The 18,043-nt window shown below is 41.1% G+C and overlaps 1 protein-coding gene across 4 annotated transcripts in view; it reads right to left on the reverse strand.

The window, feature by feature from the left end:
- PLEKHG1 (pleckstrin homology and RhoGEF domain containing G1) overlaps positions 1–17,548 on the reverse strand; it is a 152,722-nt gene extending 135,174 nt beyond the window's left edge. The window contains exons 1-2 of one of the 4 annotated variants that reach the window (XM_064509158.1): positions 17,393–17,436; positions 5,172–5,240 (exon numbers count right to left, since the gene is read on the reverse strand). The gene's annotated coding sequence lies outside the window, so the exon portion shown is untranslated. Of the gene's footprint in view, positions 1–5,171; positions 5,241–17,392 lie in introns of those variants that run through there. The other 3 variants (XM_064509160.1, XM_064509157.1, XM_064509159.1) reach the window with 3 other exon arrangements.
- Positions 17,549–18,043: the final 495 nt, after the last annotated feature.

An 18,043-nucleotide genomic window follows, 5' to 3' on the forward strand; every position in this document is an offset into this window, starting at 1 on the left:
ACACCACAACCTCTCTGGGCAACCTGTTCCAGTGCTCTGTCACCCTCACAGTGAAGTTTTTCCTCATGTTCAGACAGAATTTCCTGTGTTTCAGTTTGTGCCTGTTGCCTCTTGTCCTATTACTGGGCACTGCTGAAAAGAGTCTGGCCCCATCCTTGCTGTACCCTCCCTTCAGATACTTATACGCACTGATAGGATCCCCCCCAGTCTTCTTTTCTCTGGGCTGAACAGGCCCAGCTCTCACAGCCTTTCCTCAAAGGAGAGAGGCTCCAGGACCTTAATCATCTTAGTAGCCCTTCACTGGACTCATTCCAATGGCTGCAGTACTCTTGCACTAGGGAGCCCAGAACTGGACACAGTACTCCAGATGTGGCCTCACCAGTGCTGAGTAGAGGGGGAGGATTAACTCCCTCAACCTGCTGGCAATGCTCTGCCTAATGCAGCTCAGGATATCATTGGCCTTCTTGGCCACAAGGCACATTACTGGCTCATGGTCAACTTGTTGTCCACCAGGAATAAACAACATTCAGTGGTAAGGATTCTGATTTACAGAGCTCTTTCAATTAGCAGTCTTTAACGTACTTAGTGCAGTAAAAGAGAACAAAAAGGTTTCCCGTAAATACACTCTAGGTTTGCACAGAAGGCGGCCACTAACTTGCATACACCCCACTTTCACTCACTCCTTTACAGTACAAGAGCCATGAAGAAGAGTGTCCCCCATGTCACGCTAGCAACAAGCTCTGGTACACTCCACCACCACCTTGTACCTATTTCACCCATATGTTCCATTCTCATATCTCAACTGCTCTCCCAAACTTTTCTCCTCCCCTCCTATCTTCAAGCCCCCTTCTGCTCACCCTTGCCCCTTTCCATACTTCACTGCCCCTCTGTCCAGCACACTTCCTTCTCCACAGTCTGTAAAACCAGGCAAGGATGGTCCACTGGCTCCATCCCCAGGCCCCCTCCGAGACACCAGGGAGGCTGAAGCGAAGAAAGAACTCCCGACACCTGTATCTAAGGTTTGCTCAGCTCTCCTTGGAGTTATGCTGCAACAACACACCAAGCAAAAGACGTCCAAGCAGATGGAAAAAGATCTAATGGGCTTAAAATCTGCATCCTAGAAATCGTAGTGAAAGCAACATGAATGTTTCAACCTTTATATCCTTGGTGTATACTCTATTTTGTTTTTCCCTTCCCCCAGAGGAAGCCACATTCAGCATTATTTTGAAGTGTTACACCTACAATGCAGTTGACTACACTATGAAGACATGACCTATACTGCGTAATCAAAACGCAGTCCGTCCCTGAAGCCTTTAAAAGATGTGGGGTTTTGGGGGAAATAGACCTATTTGGAAAACATAAACAAGTCATTCTGCTCCACCTTGTGATTTGTTTTTCTGTTCTGGCTACACCTGTGACAAGGGAACAATACTGTCACATGTCACCCACATCCCCTCTATTAACTAGTCCTGAAGGGGGTGGCGGGAGGAGGGAAGGGGGGGCAGAAAAAAAGTCTTCAAGACAGCTTCACTGCTGTACAGGATGCTCAACAGAAAACAACAGATGTGCAATAATCACTACTGCCCATTCATTTCCTTTATGTCAGAAAGAAAGTAGCAGCCATCAATTAAGAACTGCTATCTACCGGACACAAAAGGAAGTACACACTTTTCCTTGATCATTTGACTGCAACAATAGGAGATGTCAGCGGGAAAGGACTGACCACTTAGGGGGAAGACAGGGGTGAATGAGCTTGTGTTTGTGGATTTGAAATTTAAGATACAGCTGAGATTTTTTTGTTTAACATCTTAATATATGAATTCCCCCCCCCCCCCAAGAAAATTCATTTTGACCACAGAATATACAAAATCCTAATTGTATTTACCCCAAATTTGTCCAGGTAATTCTTTTCATTTAATCTTTTTCACAGCAATAAAATCCTAGTGTAAACAGACAAGATGAACAAGCAGCATCTGGTAAAGATGTTTTATCAAATAACAAGGACATTTTTGGAAAACAGTTATCACAGTTTTTATGAAGCTGTTAGTCTAGATGTACAAACTTTAGACTGTCAATAGGTCACTAGCATAAACTGTCTGGGCTAGTGTTTTGAGAAATCCAGTTAGATCTGTGAATATTTCTGTTAAAGACTATGTTCACTGATCAGCTTTGTTATTCTGAACTGGAACAACAGCTTTAATAAAATTGTCAGTAACAAAACACTGTAAGGATGTGCTTTATGTCTACTGCAGTCTGACTGCAATCAGCAACAAAGAACTTGGAGGAAATTTATTCAAAACTGCTAGCCTTAATTAAGGTATTAGGTCCTAATTTAGTATGCTAAATTTACCTCTGAATATTCCCATGGATACTAAGGCAACTGCCCTAAGAACCAGGTAGGCATTGTCTGCCAGAAACACCCTTTCATAGCCCTTCACATCACAACCAAATCCCTATTCTCACACTGTACCTCTACTCCATTACATACCAAAAATAGAACAGACTTACAGAAAAGCTTACATGTGGGCATGCGTCATTCCTCTCCACCCCCACGCAGATTTTCAAGCTCACAAGCCATTAAAGACATGGCCTAAACAAAGAATTTAGTGATGCACAGATGCTCAAGGAAATTTTTGTTTATTGACAAGTGCTGACCTTTAGCATACACAAACTCCATATTAAAATACATTCTGAATTCCTAGAACAAGTATGTCAATCTTATGTTTCTTCCTCAGCTACAGAGGTCATGATTTTAAGAGCTACTAAGGCCCACATTAATTAATTCTTTTGAAAGATCAGTGCATTCTAAACAGCAATTTACTGAAACAATTAAAAATGCAAAATTGCTAGATAAGCCAAATGGTAACAGCAAAATATAAATCTATTTCATAAAAATATCTTTTTTTCCCCCCACCTCCAAATTTTTTCAGAATGCAAATTTTCTAAAACTTTCAGACTTAATTCTCTGGCACATTAAGCAAATTTGGCAAAATTATTGTTGGATGGGTTTTTTTGGTACAGAGCTAACATCCAGCCCTAAAAAGCTGTATTTGCCCAAACAATTAAGCTATCCCTTTTAAAGGGCATCACTCACCATATTTTAGTTTTCTTTCCTTTACCCCATGAAATTAATTCCATATTATATACACTTCATCTAGTGGTTGAATGACCTATCCCTTCAGCAGATACATTCTCACACTCCAGTTCTGTTGATACAACAGTATTTCTGATGCACTTCAAACTGTATGTTTGTCTGCCACGTTTCCCAAAGGACTTTAGGAAATCCTCTGCTTCCTTACATATATGTATAAGCCATGTTATCTCAGCTTTCAGCAAAAATATTATTTGAGACTGACATTCTATTTTAGTTTTTCTGTTTAATCATGGAAACACATTAATATCACCACAACCTGAAGGAAGGTCAAGCAGTAGATTTTAAGTGAAATGTGTACTGAGGAGAGGGGGAATTTGTACAAATTACTCACTCTCAAAGGTCACTGAGCAAATACTTAACATGCATTTTAATGTGTGCAAATGTCATGCTAAATAAATAAAACATTTTGATGAGTAGAGCTTTAAAAGATATGGTTACCCCACACTTGCAGACAAGAAAATATGCTAGTAATTAACTAAGAGCAAATAACATAGGCAACAAATGTGTTCAGTTTAGGTCATACCACTTTTTAAATGTATACCAAAACATGCAGTAAATTATTCAAATCTTACTATTCCAAGAAAATACTGAAGACAATTTTCTGTTCTTTCTTATTTCAGCCTCTCCAAAATGCTTTACTACTTACATAGACTCTTATCCTTTGGATCCAAAGAGCAGTAAGATCTCTCTAATGTATATCAGATGCAAGCTTTAAAGGAACTAGCAGAATTGCATAGCATACATATCTATTAAAGCTATGTAGCCTCAGTATATTGGATCTGCTATAAAATTGCCACCATCTTAAAATGGCATAGGTATTTGAATGCAACTGGACCATCAATACATACTACGAAAAAGCCCTACTATCAGTAGGGAAGAATAAGTATTATTACTTAGTGTCCTAATATAACACATTAGTTGGGGGGGGAGGCGGAGGGAAAGAAAATTGTGTTAACTGCCGCTGGCTTCTATGACCTGCAGAGGGGATACTAATCCACCCTGTACTGGTTTCAGCATTATATACTCCATCTGGAAGGAGCAAAGTAGGTTATTTATAAGTCATTGAGTTTTTCCAAATACCAGCGTTTGTGCAGTTATCCACAAAGCCCGTCACTGAATACCCTCTTCCTTCAGAGAGATGAGATGGCTCCTTTGGGTTGGCATTGGGAGTGTGAAATTTCTAAGAGTGGGGGAAAGGAAGGAGAAGGGAACCTTGCCTAAATCTATGCTTTTGTTGAACATTTACTGTGGAGCTTCAAACCAGCCCAACTGTGAAAATGTCTGGAAAGTTAATTTGTTTTAGATAGCTGACTGAGTGAAATTGGATGTTCTATTCAGGAAGCATTTTAAGGCATCTAAATCTGCTTTTCCTAAAGTTCCTCAGGTCCCCCAAGACCTTCAGGCAATAAGAGTATATAAACAACATGAAACCCCTAAAAAAAAAAGTATATATAAACTCAGACAGAATAGTCAATTTGTTTCAAAATGACATAAACAATACAGGAAAACTCTGGAGAGCACAGAAGTAAGTCCCAGACTTCTAAAGCCCTAGTACTTTGCTTAATTAAAAGACCATTCCTTCTCCGTAAAAATGGCACTTCTAACTTCAAAAAGAAGGAATCGTGCAATTAAGCAAAACTTTAGTAAGAAACCAATGCTAAAATTGAAGATTTAACCTCCTCTAACTGCTTAGGTACCCAAAAAAACCACCAAAAAAACCACCAAAAAAACCACCAAAAAAACCACCCAGCTAAATTTAGACAATTTTATTAGCATAAAACCCCACTAGCATGCACATCAAGGAAATTTGCCAGCTTGGTCAACTTTAACATTTCAGGCCTATATTATACATACAGCTATTTGGGATTTGCATATTAAGCAGTTTTATGGTTAACTTGAAGTATGCTCACTAAATGTCAACTGTATTAATCTCAGCAAGAGGCATAGCAAAAATGGTCTCTTTCCTTAAATAAGTAAAATCAATCAATAAATAAAATCTACGTGGTAGAGCACTCACGAAAGAAGTCTGCTTTAGGTTAGGCAAAGTGGAGTCACTTTTCTTCTCTTCTGTTGACTCTACTGCATTCTGCAGAAAAGAATGTGAAATTTATGGAATAAGAGAAAAGGTAAAACAGAGCACAACTCCATAATCCACTGAGGGGGACACACTCATCCAGATTTATGAAATGTAAGCCGCGCTCACAGGACTGCTTTTGCATTTTGCCTTATGGAGTAACTGGATAAAATGCAGCATGGGCTGATTCTTGTTCATAAAGACTATAGAGTCAGATTTTTGAACAGGAATTAGATACTAATGTAATTCTGAAAATCTCATTAAGAGTCTTACTACCTCTGTGAGCACCTACATACGTTCAAAATCTCAGTCAAACAGTTTATTTAAGGTCACATTTTAAGTCTGTGGGAAAACACCTGGATTCCCAAGCTCTAAACTCTGAGAGCTACAGGCCATGCTCCTTCTAGAAATTGCTAACATTGATTTTAAACGTAAGCATCTTTAAATTAATCTCTGGAGGCCCCTATCCAAAATGAATCCTCCCTTTCCTGATGAGTAGCATAAGAACATATCACTAGCTGCTCAAGCAAAATCAGAGCCGTAAGTCATCTTCTGATATCTGTCTGGTACCTGCATCTGATCTAGATGTTCTCAAGCAGCCAGAAAAACATGATATATATCCAGATCAAAACACTGTTTCCTCTAGCACTTAACAAAAGGCAACGCTTTTAACACAGTTGTGGTGCAAGCTCTTTATAGCACCATTCATTACCCTGTTCTGAAGCCTTTGAAAACAAGCGTGTCTTGATTTAACAAAGGAAAGAACTGATTTCCTTTGCTCATTACCCAACCGTCCCCAGCTTCGAAATATCATTCAGAGTATCAGTTAGGAACTGAACAAGGATATCAAACGTACCATTGTTATCATTTTCATTTCTATAAACCATCAGTTTAGGTTTACCTATTCTATAGCACTTCAGGAGAAATCTATCTTACTTCTCTGCCATAACTTCCTGTGCTTACAACTCAGCCAAATGTGACAGGGAAGACTCCACAGAAACAGAACGTCAGATGTTCTTGCTCTGAACTTTTTAGGAGTTATTGAACATAAGACTGGATAAAAAGCAGGGGGTTTTTTGTTCTTGGATGGTCGGTTGGTTGGTTTTTTTAGTTTTTTATGTCATCAGAAGGTATGGTTATATATTTGGAGTAGAAACTGTGCACATTCAACTGCAATTGATTTCCTGTATGGCAAAATACCTCAGGCATTCAGCTGGCTGGGGACATTGCAGAGGCCTCTTACCATTACCAGTTTGAGACCAGGAAGCTCTGCCCAATGCTTGTTCCTATGCCAAAATAAACAGAATCCCTGCTGAGCCTTCAAGTTAATTTGGTCTAGGGAAACCAAACCCTAAACAGGCAAGACTTTATATTAAAAAAAAAAAAATCCATTTAAAAAAATATTCATCTACTTTCAACTTAAACAGCAATACAATTGATTCAATCTTGCTAATGTGGCATGACATTCATCTACAGATTTAAGTACAAAAACGCTACTCCATCAATGGAGAGATGCTTTTTCATGAAGTATCAATACATTTCCCCCCCCATCCAGTTGCTAAATTTACAACAATAAACCAACACTGAACACTACAAGACAGCTTCACAGATTAAAGGAGTATCTATTTCTCTTTTAGTATCACTGAGTGACATGAACATTAGTAATTTTTAACTACAGCATTTATTTTTTTTTCTACTTGCAACTGAAAGCATGGAATAGCCTCCACTAACATTTTTGTGCACCTGAAGAGGGAAATACAAAAGTAATTTTACTAGGTTCCTGTGATTAGACCATAGCAGTCATTAACACTCAAATGCCCACCTACCTAACTGCACCTCAGACTGTAAATTAAAACAAAGCCAAAAATACAAAGTGAGCTGTAATTACCATCCTACTTTCCATTTAGTCCATGTAAGTTTTTTATTCTAAAACCCTCCAGAGGGAAAGGTCTCCATTTCAATTGCCAGAGAAAGCAGTTTCTTTAAGAACCCTAAAAAGAGCCAGATTGTCAAAACATATGAAGTAGGGGTAGTCATGACCACTTAAATATAAATAAATAAATATATTTTAAAATCAAGAAGCCAAGTAAATTTGAAGAAACATGAACTTTTTATATGGGCACTCTAGTTTGATAAAACTTTCACTGATAATGGCTTCTTAGCTCCTGAGTAAAATTACTGGCAGAAAGCAGAGACACATTTGCTAACCTCCAGAGCACCCAGTGGCCTTTCAAAGCCTTTGGATCAGTAACTTCAGCCAGGGTCCTATAATCACATCAGAACAAACTAAAACACCATCTGTTGTATGCTGTAGAGTGAGCTTCTATCAATACACTTTAGCTCGTTAGCTTTTCCAAGAAAGCTTTCTACAGATTTTGGTTTTATCATGATATATAAGAGGAAAATCTGAAAGGAAAATGTTTTTTTCATCCTGTGACATTTTTGACCAATCAGGCCAAATATAAATTTTATTTCTCAAACATCACTATAAAAAACATTCCACACTATTGCAAAGAAAACACACGCATGTCCACTTAAATAAATTCATTATCCATTATATTGTGAGTTGTACTGCAATTTCTATTTCACCTGGAAGAAAAAGTTTACATGTTTTAAAATAGCTTTAGTTACTCTGGAAATGTATCACAATTATTAATCAAAAAGCTTTACACTCTTAATCACTCTCTTAGAGGATATATGAGATTTGAGATCTTAGTAACAGATACACCTAGCAAGCATGAGTTCTTACTTGGGGGGGGGGGGGGGGGGGGGAAGCAGCATTCTACAGGACCAAGTTAAACAAAACCTCCAAAGAAACCCACACTCAAATACAGAGGTATATTTAAGTTCACTTGGACCATAATGACTGGCTGTTCTATGTAAAACATTCTGGCACCTGGAGAGATTTCACTGTAACATAAAATGAAAAGCTCAGAAACTTGAAAACTATCTTTCTTTCGAAACTCTGCTAAATCAAGTTTCTTTTTCTGGATACACACTGAATGGGAGGCAGCCAAAATAATTTACAGCAAAAGGGCAAGTGGTTTTTGTTATTCTCATAGGAGTCTGAAATCATCCTCATCTCAGTTTTCCTAAGGAGCATAAGTGACACATAACCATTTTGTGCTACATACTACTGGTCCAAAACCAAGGTGCTGAGTGAAAGGCTAACATTTTTGCTTTCTTCCAGCAAACTGGTTCCCTCAAACAAATACATTTTTGACTTTCAAGATCTCTGCTCTTCAACCTCCCTGCCCTAATTCTGTTGATGGAAAAGACCAAAATAAGCCAAGGCCACACTACTATGTATAATTTGTAAGATTGTGGAATGCAATTAAGCAGATTCCAGTCACTCCAAGTGGCATGTCAAAATATTTGATCAATTTATTAAAGTTATCCCTGCTTTTATCTGGTCCCCAACCATACTAAATCATACCTCACATCCAGACAACTCCATCCTTACCATTTGGATCATACTGCATTTTCCACATAATAGACTGGTGTCAACATTTACTATAGTATTTTAAAACAAATACTCTTCTCAAACAATTCCATATATTGATACATTACAAAAACCTGACAAAAATCTTAGTAGCAGTTCACATTTATCAGACAGCAAACCACAGTCTGTGTTTAATCACCGGCAATGAGGACTAAAGTAAGAATTTATTGGGCGTGATTATTACCAAGTAATGTATTGGTACTTGGAGCCCAACCTTTCTGGCCAAGGAAAGCAATTTGCCTGTTCCAGCATCAAGGGAAGGCCACATGCTGAAGCCCCTCCTCAGTGCATGACATAACTGTGGTGAATGGACAGAAAGCCTGACACTTCCCAAGAAACTGGATTTATTCCACATGCAATCACCTGAGTGCTTTCCCAGATTTATTAAGTTAGTTGCACGGGTCAAATGTGCGCAGTGCTCCTAGGGTTTCCTTTACTCAGTCACAACAGTGAAGGACACAAAGGCAGAGTTACACGAGAAAGTCAACAGCTAAGAGTGTGCCACTGCCAGGAGAAAGAACTCCTCCTAACCATCCCTGGTATTACCTCAAGCTGTCCCCAGGAAAGAAATCAGTATATCAGCAGGTATAGGCACAGACAGGTAACTCTGGCTCAAGTATGAAAGTAACAACCTGCTGATATGACTCAAGCTTGTAACAAACAAACAAACAAAAAACCAACAACAAAAAAGCAGCACTCTGATCCCCTGCAAAAAACAGAGAGGACTCTTCATGCAGCAGAGGCATGGATTTAAAGAAAAGGAAAAGGGGGGAAAAAAAAGAAGTATATAGCAGGCAGAATACCCATCACCACAGGGCAGAGGCAGTTAAGAGGCAGGCAGCTGGCCCTGGTACCCATCCCCTCTGGGAGCCTGACTAGGTGGCAGAGGCACACAGCTAGGGCAGCCAGGCGAGCCTGTCAGGTGTGTATGGAAGCACTGCCCCCTAGAGATAAAAGAGACTAGAAAGCAACAGGTCCCCAGTGCCAAAGGCTGAACACCAGCTTTTCTGGTGAAGACAGCAAACCAGATATCCATGGGTTTATTTTCCAGAATTCTTCCTTGAAAAGCAGCCACAGCTCCTATCCTACCTCAACAGCGCATAGTGGTGTGTGAAAGAACCCCCTTCTCCTCCATGTCCAGCTGTGTGCATCATGTGTCCCATCGGGTCAAAATTCCCACCAGCACAGGGCAGAAGAAAATGCCTCTGCATTGCTTTGGCCTTGTGGGAATCAAAGTCAGTGTCTATGCTGTGCTCTGGGTGAACAAATTCCTTGGGAGGGACCTGAGGGCTGCAAAAGCCAAATACATCAGGAACAGGAGGTTTTGTCAGCGGGACACTCTGCTGCAGAATTGCAGGAAGAGACTCTTCAATTTGGCCTTTTTTTTTTTTTTTTTTTTTTCTTCTTCTCAGATCGGCACTGTACATCGAGTAGCAGGAAGAACACTCCACAGCTGAGCTGTGAGACTTAAGGACAACAGGGACATTGTCATCATGTACAGCAATGACCATGTAGGTGTGCCTGTGTTGGTAATAGGTTATACTGCTAGAAAAGAATGAGATTGCAGATAACATGGCAAAGCGCAAGCTGAAGTAACAGAGATCACCAGGCAGCCTCACCACGCAGCAGATCAATTTTTCAGAACTCTGTTCAGCACAGTTCATGCCTTAGCAAACGACTTTGTCTTTCACACATAAAGAAGTAAAGGCTTTTTGATCTTTTATTCCACATTTCCCTGCTGGCAGACTTTATGAAGGAGGAAAGTGATTCTTGGTGGGAAGGTCTGCAAAAGAATCTGGTCCTTCTAACTGAAAAGCTTGCCTATCACAGATTCTCCTACGTGCAGGCATTTTTGATACCAGTTTAGGAACAACGTTATCTGAAGCACTGGAGGAAGAACATGCCAAGGTATTGTCCTATAAATCAAAAGAAAACCTTAGTGATTAAATGGCTATTGATGCCCTCATGGATTACTTAACATCTTTCATTGAATAAAAGATCACATGCTTCAGTGGTGGCTTACTGTGGGTTTACCGAAAAGCCCACATTATACCTGATGCTTCAGGTAGACAGAGAAAGAGATGCTACTGTTTTTCAGCTGGAAATCTGGGAAAGGCTCACAAGATTAAATTAGTTCAAACTTGGGGGGAGGAGACAGGGGAGAAGTAACCCTCCTACCACAAAACAGAAGAGGCTTCACAATACAGCCCAGGCAAGGATTGTAAAAGGCTACACCCAGTGAAGAGCGTGGCCTGGCTGCCTGCAGGACAGAGACACCGACCGTCTCAGGCAGCAGGAGTACAGAATGACCAAAACAGACTCCTGTCTAATGGGACCAAACCAGAGATTTAACACTTCAGAGATTTACAACTTGAGACTGACAATTTTCAAAGACAGCTGACTGAAAGGAGGGGAGATTACAAACATCCTGTGCTGCTAGTGAATGAGGGAGGGGGCAAGCTGTCTTTCTAAATGCAGCCATGACTCACTCTTAAATGCATCTTTTTTCATTATTCAAATAGACTAAGACTGATGATTCTTCAGAAGAATTAATGTTTTTGCAACAGGCTGAAGTCTATGATGTCATTCAGACACTAAGATATGGCAGCTCCCTGAGAACACAAGTTATGTTATCAGGACAATGAAAAGTACTGGGAAATAAACAGTGACGCAGTTCCACAAACACTTGAGTTGCAGCATACTAATCTCAGCAACACCAAATTGGAGCATTTCCACTTGCTTGCAAGCTAAAATATTGTTTCTGCTGATATTAACCTTCTGCAGTTTAAACAGCAGGTAAAAAACTTCATGCATGCCAAAGTGATGGAGAAGATAACAGATCTGCACTATAAGGAGTTCTTCATCTCACCCATCTCTTTTCAACATCCTTTACAAAGAAGGAACTACAATTTTTCCTTAATACCATGTATTAGAGCAAAGCACAGCATGAGTTTAGATTGAAGTACCACAGATCAGTGGCAGCAGCAGAAAGTAAGTAATCCTGCCACTGTTTATTTGTATTTCTGTAGTGCCTTACAACCCCAACTATAAACCTAGATTCGCTGTGGTAGGCAACTTACAAAGACAAGACAAAAAAAACAAAAAACAAAAAAAACAAAAAACAAAAAAAACAAAAAACAAAAAAAACAAAAAACAAAAAAAACAAAAAACAAAAAAAACAAAAAACAAAAAAAACAAAAAACAAAAAAAAACAAAAAACAAAAAAAACAAAAAACAAAAAAAACAAAAAAACCCAAACAGGGTAGGTAGAAATCACAGCAAAGCTGCAGCAGACAGTTGCTAATCTTGGGAGAGCGGGGGATTGGTAAATATTTTAACAAAGGAGAGTTTATAGGAGGTTAATGATGACAACTTGCCTGCATTTACAGATAACGCCACTTAACACCAGCGGAAGCAAGGGAGAAAGTAAAGCAATGCAGGCTATGTACTAAACCTGGGAGATATGTGGGCTGATCAGAGGCAGAAGTTGACCTTGAAGCCCACACCCAGATGACAGGCTGAAAGATGTCAGCCATGACGAGGGAAGGAAGCTGGCTGTCACACTGTTCCTTAGAGCAATATAAACAACCTTCTCCTCCCTGCTCTAGGGATCAAGGCTACAGCAGCTATGAGTAAGCAACTGAGCAGGTGATTCAACAACTGTTGCTGTGACACCCTTCTTACTTCTGCTCCATACCTCTGCTGATAGGATGGATGCATCCTATCAGCAGGAAACATTAGCTGCACAATACTAATGCCTGGGGCATGACCTGAAATGTCTGAATGGATACAAGTCCAAATACTTCAAGGTTAATATTCATTAAGTTCGATTTTAAAGCATCTGGGTAGGGCTCACATGCAAGTTTCTACAGAACACATGCTTATCGGAAGAGGCTTGGCACCACTTGCGGTCTGAAAATCAGTGGCAGAGCAGGCAAGCAAGACTTACAGGATTCAAAGGTAATTAGTACTATTTGAGTCACAGGTGTGCATGGGAAACAGCTGCCAGTCCAAGATATACGCATTCATTACACTTATAAAACATGCATGCAATTTCCACCAGCGTAACCACCCATGGTCTTGTAGAAAGACTAGTGCAGTTCTTGCTGTGGAAGCAAGGGAAAGAAACCACATCATATGCACCAAGTCTCTGCTCCAGACAGATTGTTTAAACTGATATCTTGTTCTGTAGTTTCATGACAATGCTCTGCATCACGATCAGTGAGAACAAGGACAGCATCCACCGTCATACTCAAGCCCTTCAGAAGGCCCAGACAGACGCTGACAAAGGTTTTAAGAAGCCAGTAACTTTGCTTGGATAGCTGCTTCTTTCAGGCCTCCTCAATTAGTATCAGTGGCTTTTCCCTCAATTTCCTTCACCAGTGCATCCTGACTAGACTCCTTTCTTCTCCTGCATTGGTAATCAAATTTGCAGTTAACTTATGTTATGCTAACTTCATTTAAACTTGATTTAGTGAGCCAGACCAGACAGACCTACTTGATACTACAACAATATCTGGAAAAATGTTTTATATCCTTAAGAGGACTAGAGAAACTTTTAACACTGTAGAACAAAGAACAACAACAACAGTTTCCTACACACTCTTTTGGAAGTGGAATTAACATGAATAGCCTTTGCTGAAACTGGAGGTCATTAATCATTTCATGTCCACCTCTTGCATTTTTAACCACATGTGTAAGAGGCACCAGTACTTCCAATCTTAAGTGTTGCTACTGTACTGTTGATACCTCTAAGGCTGACTTTACTTCTTTACTAGCTCTGCTCCTATTCTCCCCCTCAGTTTTGCAGTTCTCCAGCTCACTTGGATGTGCGATCCTTTTCTCAAAGACCTACATTTTGGAATCATGACCTCTCATGGAATTTCAACTCTTCTTTCAAGAAAGTTTCTATACATTGCAATTACAAGAAAAGAACTGGAAAATACTACTTCAGTGGGCTTAAAACCAAAAGGAACTGCAAAATATTGTAAGATTAATGGTTAATAAACCAAACACGTAAGTTTGGGAAGTATGAGCTTTTTTTAAAAAAAAACAAAAAAAAAACAAAAAAAACCCCACCACAATTGTGATGCTGCACAACTCTTTAAAAAGTTTTGGTTAGTTTCCCAGATAAAAGACTTAATCAACAGTTAAATGAGCATCTACGAGAAGTGCTCTGAAAAGCACCTTTTATAACAGGGGAGGAAAAAGTATAGATTCCATATCATCCTCTGCATTCTTAGTTTAAATAAATAATGCTTTCCCCACACATACTTTTTTTCCAAATTGCTAGTCCTAAAAGCTAAACTCTTTCTGTATAACCACAGTAACGCAGGTTCTCAGTACGCAACTAAGCTATCAGCATCACTCCTGCAGTTCTTTCTCTCACTCCAAATTTTGTTGGGAGCTGGCCTATCCCTTCCCTCCCCCCCTTTTAATGCTACAGAATGAAAATGCTGCTTAAAACAAGCAGCCATAAGTCATCTTCGTCATCCCCATTAGCAAAGGAGCATTCTGAGCGGACTGCCATATATAATTACAGCTGCTGCAGCAATAGAACATAAGAAAAAAACCCAACTAACCAACAACAACAAAAACAGTTGAATAAGTCTCTGTCATGGTTTGATATGTGCATTAAATAGCTGTTAAAGTATATTTATTTGGGACACTTTTTAAAAAAAATTTTAAAAATACCAAAAAAGCCCTGTCCATTGTCAGTCCACACATTTTATAGCATCCTCCGTTAGGAATTGTTTTGGGTTTGGGTTGGTCTTCAACACACAAAGTCGAGCAAGGCTTACTTACATTTTCAGAGCAGACATCTCTGCACACAAATAAAAATGGATTCTTTTGCAGAAATTATGATTAAAACAAGCTTTTACAGGAGTATCTCAATGTTTGTAATTGTATTCTTGTTGTGCTATGTCTTTACATTGATCTTAAAAGTATTCATCAGGGCCTACAACTTGTATTCTTTGATAACATCACTGATTTTGGCTAACATTATTATTAATAATCTTTTGAGTAAGGTAAAATGAGAAAAGCTGCTATCACAATTAGGGTTCTGTTAGAGCATTATATGGTTACAGAAAACAGATCAACTTTGCACTGCAGAATTTGCATTCAGCAGATTCAAAAGCACCACTTCAAGCATTTACCTTTATCAGTTATCATAACTCTATCTACTTGATGGGATTCAAAAAGCCTTTCTTGAATTGGAGCAAAGAAGTCACAAGCACATGAAAGGCAGAGGACAAGTTTATGGTGATCCAAGCAAATGTGTATGAGGAAGCTTTCAAACATGCATGCTGCTCCAAACGGCATGGCAATAATACTAATACTGGTGCCACTTGTAAAATTACATCAGTGGAGGGTTCAATCATACCCACCCATGCAAGTAAGAGCAGCAGAAAGTGCCACAAACTCATGACTAGCTTAAATCACTTGTTAAACAAGTAAGCAGGCTTTTTCAACTCCCTTCTAGCGTTAACCTTTCAGGTCACAATAAAGGTTATTAAAAAGAGCAAAAAACAACAAACCTGTACCCACATAAAAAAGATACCGAAAACCCAGTCTGTTAGCTCCATACCTCTTCTACTAGGTACAGTTTATATCAAGGCTTCAGAGTTTATATTGAGGCTTCACAATCAACTGCTTTAGCCTCAAAGTATGTCTTTGGACAATTAACTTGCATTCTCATATCCTGCCCAAGGAAGACAGATCACAATATTAGCAGATCGGGTTGCCTCCCTGAAATCATGCGAGTTTCCAACAAATTAAGCTCACTATCTGGAAATTTCTGAAGCTGTACATTCTTAACATCTACCTATCTTTCTCTTAATCATTACATTTAAAAATTAAGTCAATACTGTCTTTGCAAGAAGTTATCAAGTAACAATACAACCTACAAATCAATCTGACTATACACTATTTTTTAAGAGTAATTTTTGAAAAATCACGAAGTAACAAGAGTGGCACATTAATACCTACTGTAAGTATCACAGCATGCCTTCACTCAAATGCACCCACAACCCCCCACCCAGAGACCAACGCTGCTTACCTAGGGCTCCCTAGGTCTGCAAGAGAAAGCCAACATTCCAGTAAACGAACCCATTTAAAACTGAACTATTTCTCAGAGCATTTTGCATCATTCTAGTTTGGGAACTTTAGAGCACAGAAAAGCAGCAAAGAGTCAAAGTTTAATAGCTAAGCATCTGGACAGAGCAGAGAACAATACCAATATTCATTAAGAGGCTGATCTCAAACTGCCATCTCACATTTTCAAGACAAGCACCCTATTAATAAATTTACTAACCTTAGCATAACTTTTATGTTTTCATTTCAAAGCATCCACATGCAGACTGGTAAAAAGTTCTCAAAATTAAGACAAGTACACGCCACAGCAAAAAAAAAAAAAGTTTAAAAATAAATCTCAAGGAAGTTCTATACCGTGCCTTGCCAACCGCAGTGAATTATATAGCCAGGAGTTGCTACAGCCAGATTTAGCTTTGTACAAGCTAACAGGATTCCTTTGTAAATTTAGCTACAGGCATGGGTAACAAACACTTGTGGAAATCTGAACCATAAGTTTCAGGCAGCAAAGATTGCTCCCTCCAAAAAAGCACGACATTAACAAAGGAAGATTATTAGTAGAGTCTTATTACACAGCTTTTAAGCCACCTATAAGTCATCAGTTCCTCAAGGTAGCATTATTAAATAACTAAAGTATCAAGAAACATCATCAAAAGAAAAAAACAAGGCCACTGCTTTTGAGTCTCTCAATAATTGAGGGGGACAGGGGAAGCCAAAGACAGACCATAGTAGAAGCCAACTCAAGGTACAGCTAAGTTTATTTCAGGTCCTTTTCTTCTCATACTCGGAGTACAATGGCTTTTGAAGAAAAGAAAATGAGCACTTTGCATTTGTCAACAACAACTCTTTGACTAGCTGAAGGATGAGGTCTGAAGGACATCTCATTCAGCAAGAGGGACAAGGATTGTGCAGCACAACCAGCAAAAGGAGGGAAGAGGCACGGACAGGAGATGGGGACATATATCCAGGCTTCCAACAACAGGATACTGCTCTGCTCCCACTGCCTCTCTCCCTTCTTCCCTTCCCAAAATACATGCTCTTGCTGCTTAATCGATCATGTTCTTTTTTAAAACCCTTCAGGCCACAGTTATCACAATCCAATGAACACTGTTTTAAAACACCAACAATGGAGATATTTGGAACAGTTTTCCAAAAGGCACCATGCTTGCTATAACATCTGTGCAAAAGGAGAAACACGGTGCAATCCTACCGTTTGTCAAGAGCAAAACCCCCTCCCTGCCTGCCTCTCCAAAATGCCTTGGTAAAGCCCTGAGACCGCAACGAAACCCAGAGCGCGGCACACTACAGCACCGCACTAGCGGGCGCGGATGCCCCCTCACCCCGGCGGGGCGGCGGCCCAGCACAAAGCAGCGCCGGGGCCGGGGCCGGAGCCCGAGCCCGAGCCCGAGCCCGAGCCCGCCCGGTGGGAGCGCGGTGCCGGCCGGCGGCGGCACAAAAGCTCGCTGCCGGGCTGGGGCCGCACCCCGCTCCCCCCGGCGCCCAGCAAGGGCCGGCGGCGACGCCCCCGCTCCCCGCCGCGCTCCTGGCCGGAACAAAGCGCCGCGCTTACTTGCGGCGGCTGCAGCCTCTCGCCGCCCTCGCACGCCCTCTCCTCCTCCTCGTCCTCGTCGTCGTCGTCCTCGTCGTCGTCGTCCTCGTCGTCGTCCCCGTTTAAATTCCAGGCGCAACAGCGCGGGGCGGGCAGACAGCGGGGGGATCTGCCCCGTAATTCATTCAGCGCCGGCAGCGCCCCCGCGCAGCGCGCCGCCGCCGCCGCCGCGCCCGGCTCCCTCCCTGCGCTCGGGCTCCGGGCAGCGGTTTAATCTCCAGACTTCCTCCTGCTCCTCCTCTCGTCCGGGCAGGGGAGCTTGTGAAACTCCCCTCCTCCATGCAGCTCTCGCAGCCGCGCCGCTGCCTCGGCCCCTCCCCAGGGAGGCCCGGCCCGGCCCTGGGCTGCAGCTGACTCCTCGCCCCTCTTTGCCTCCTCCCCCGGAGGCTGCGAGAGGGGGAGAAAGATTAACCACTTGGACTTGCCTCTGGAGCCGAGCCAAACAGAGCAGTCAAATTACAGTCCCGGGAAGAAGACGGGAGGAGGGAAAAAAAAAATCAGCTACTGTTTTCACGCGCAGAGCAAAGCACTTCTTTTCCCTTCCCTTCGCTTTCAGCCGCCCCGGTGCTCGCAGGGCTCCGCCGCGCCCGGGCTTCCCCCTCTCGGACAGGA

This window comes from Dromaius novaehollandiae, chromosome 3 (assembly GCF_036370855.1).
Source record: "Dromaius novaehollandiae isolate bDroNov1 chromosome 3, bDroNov1.hap1, whole genome shotgun sequence".
NCBI classification, from domain to species: Eukaryota; Metazoa; Chordata; class Aves; order Casuariiformes; family Dromaiidae; genus Dromaius; species Dromaius novaehollandiae.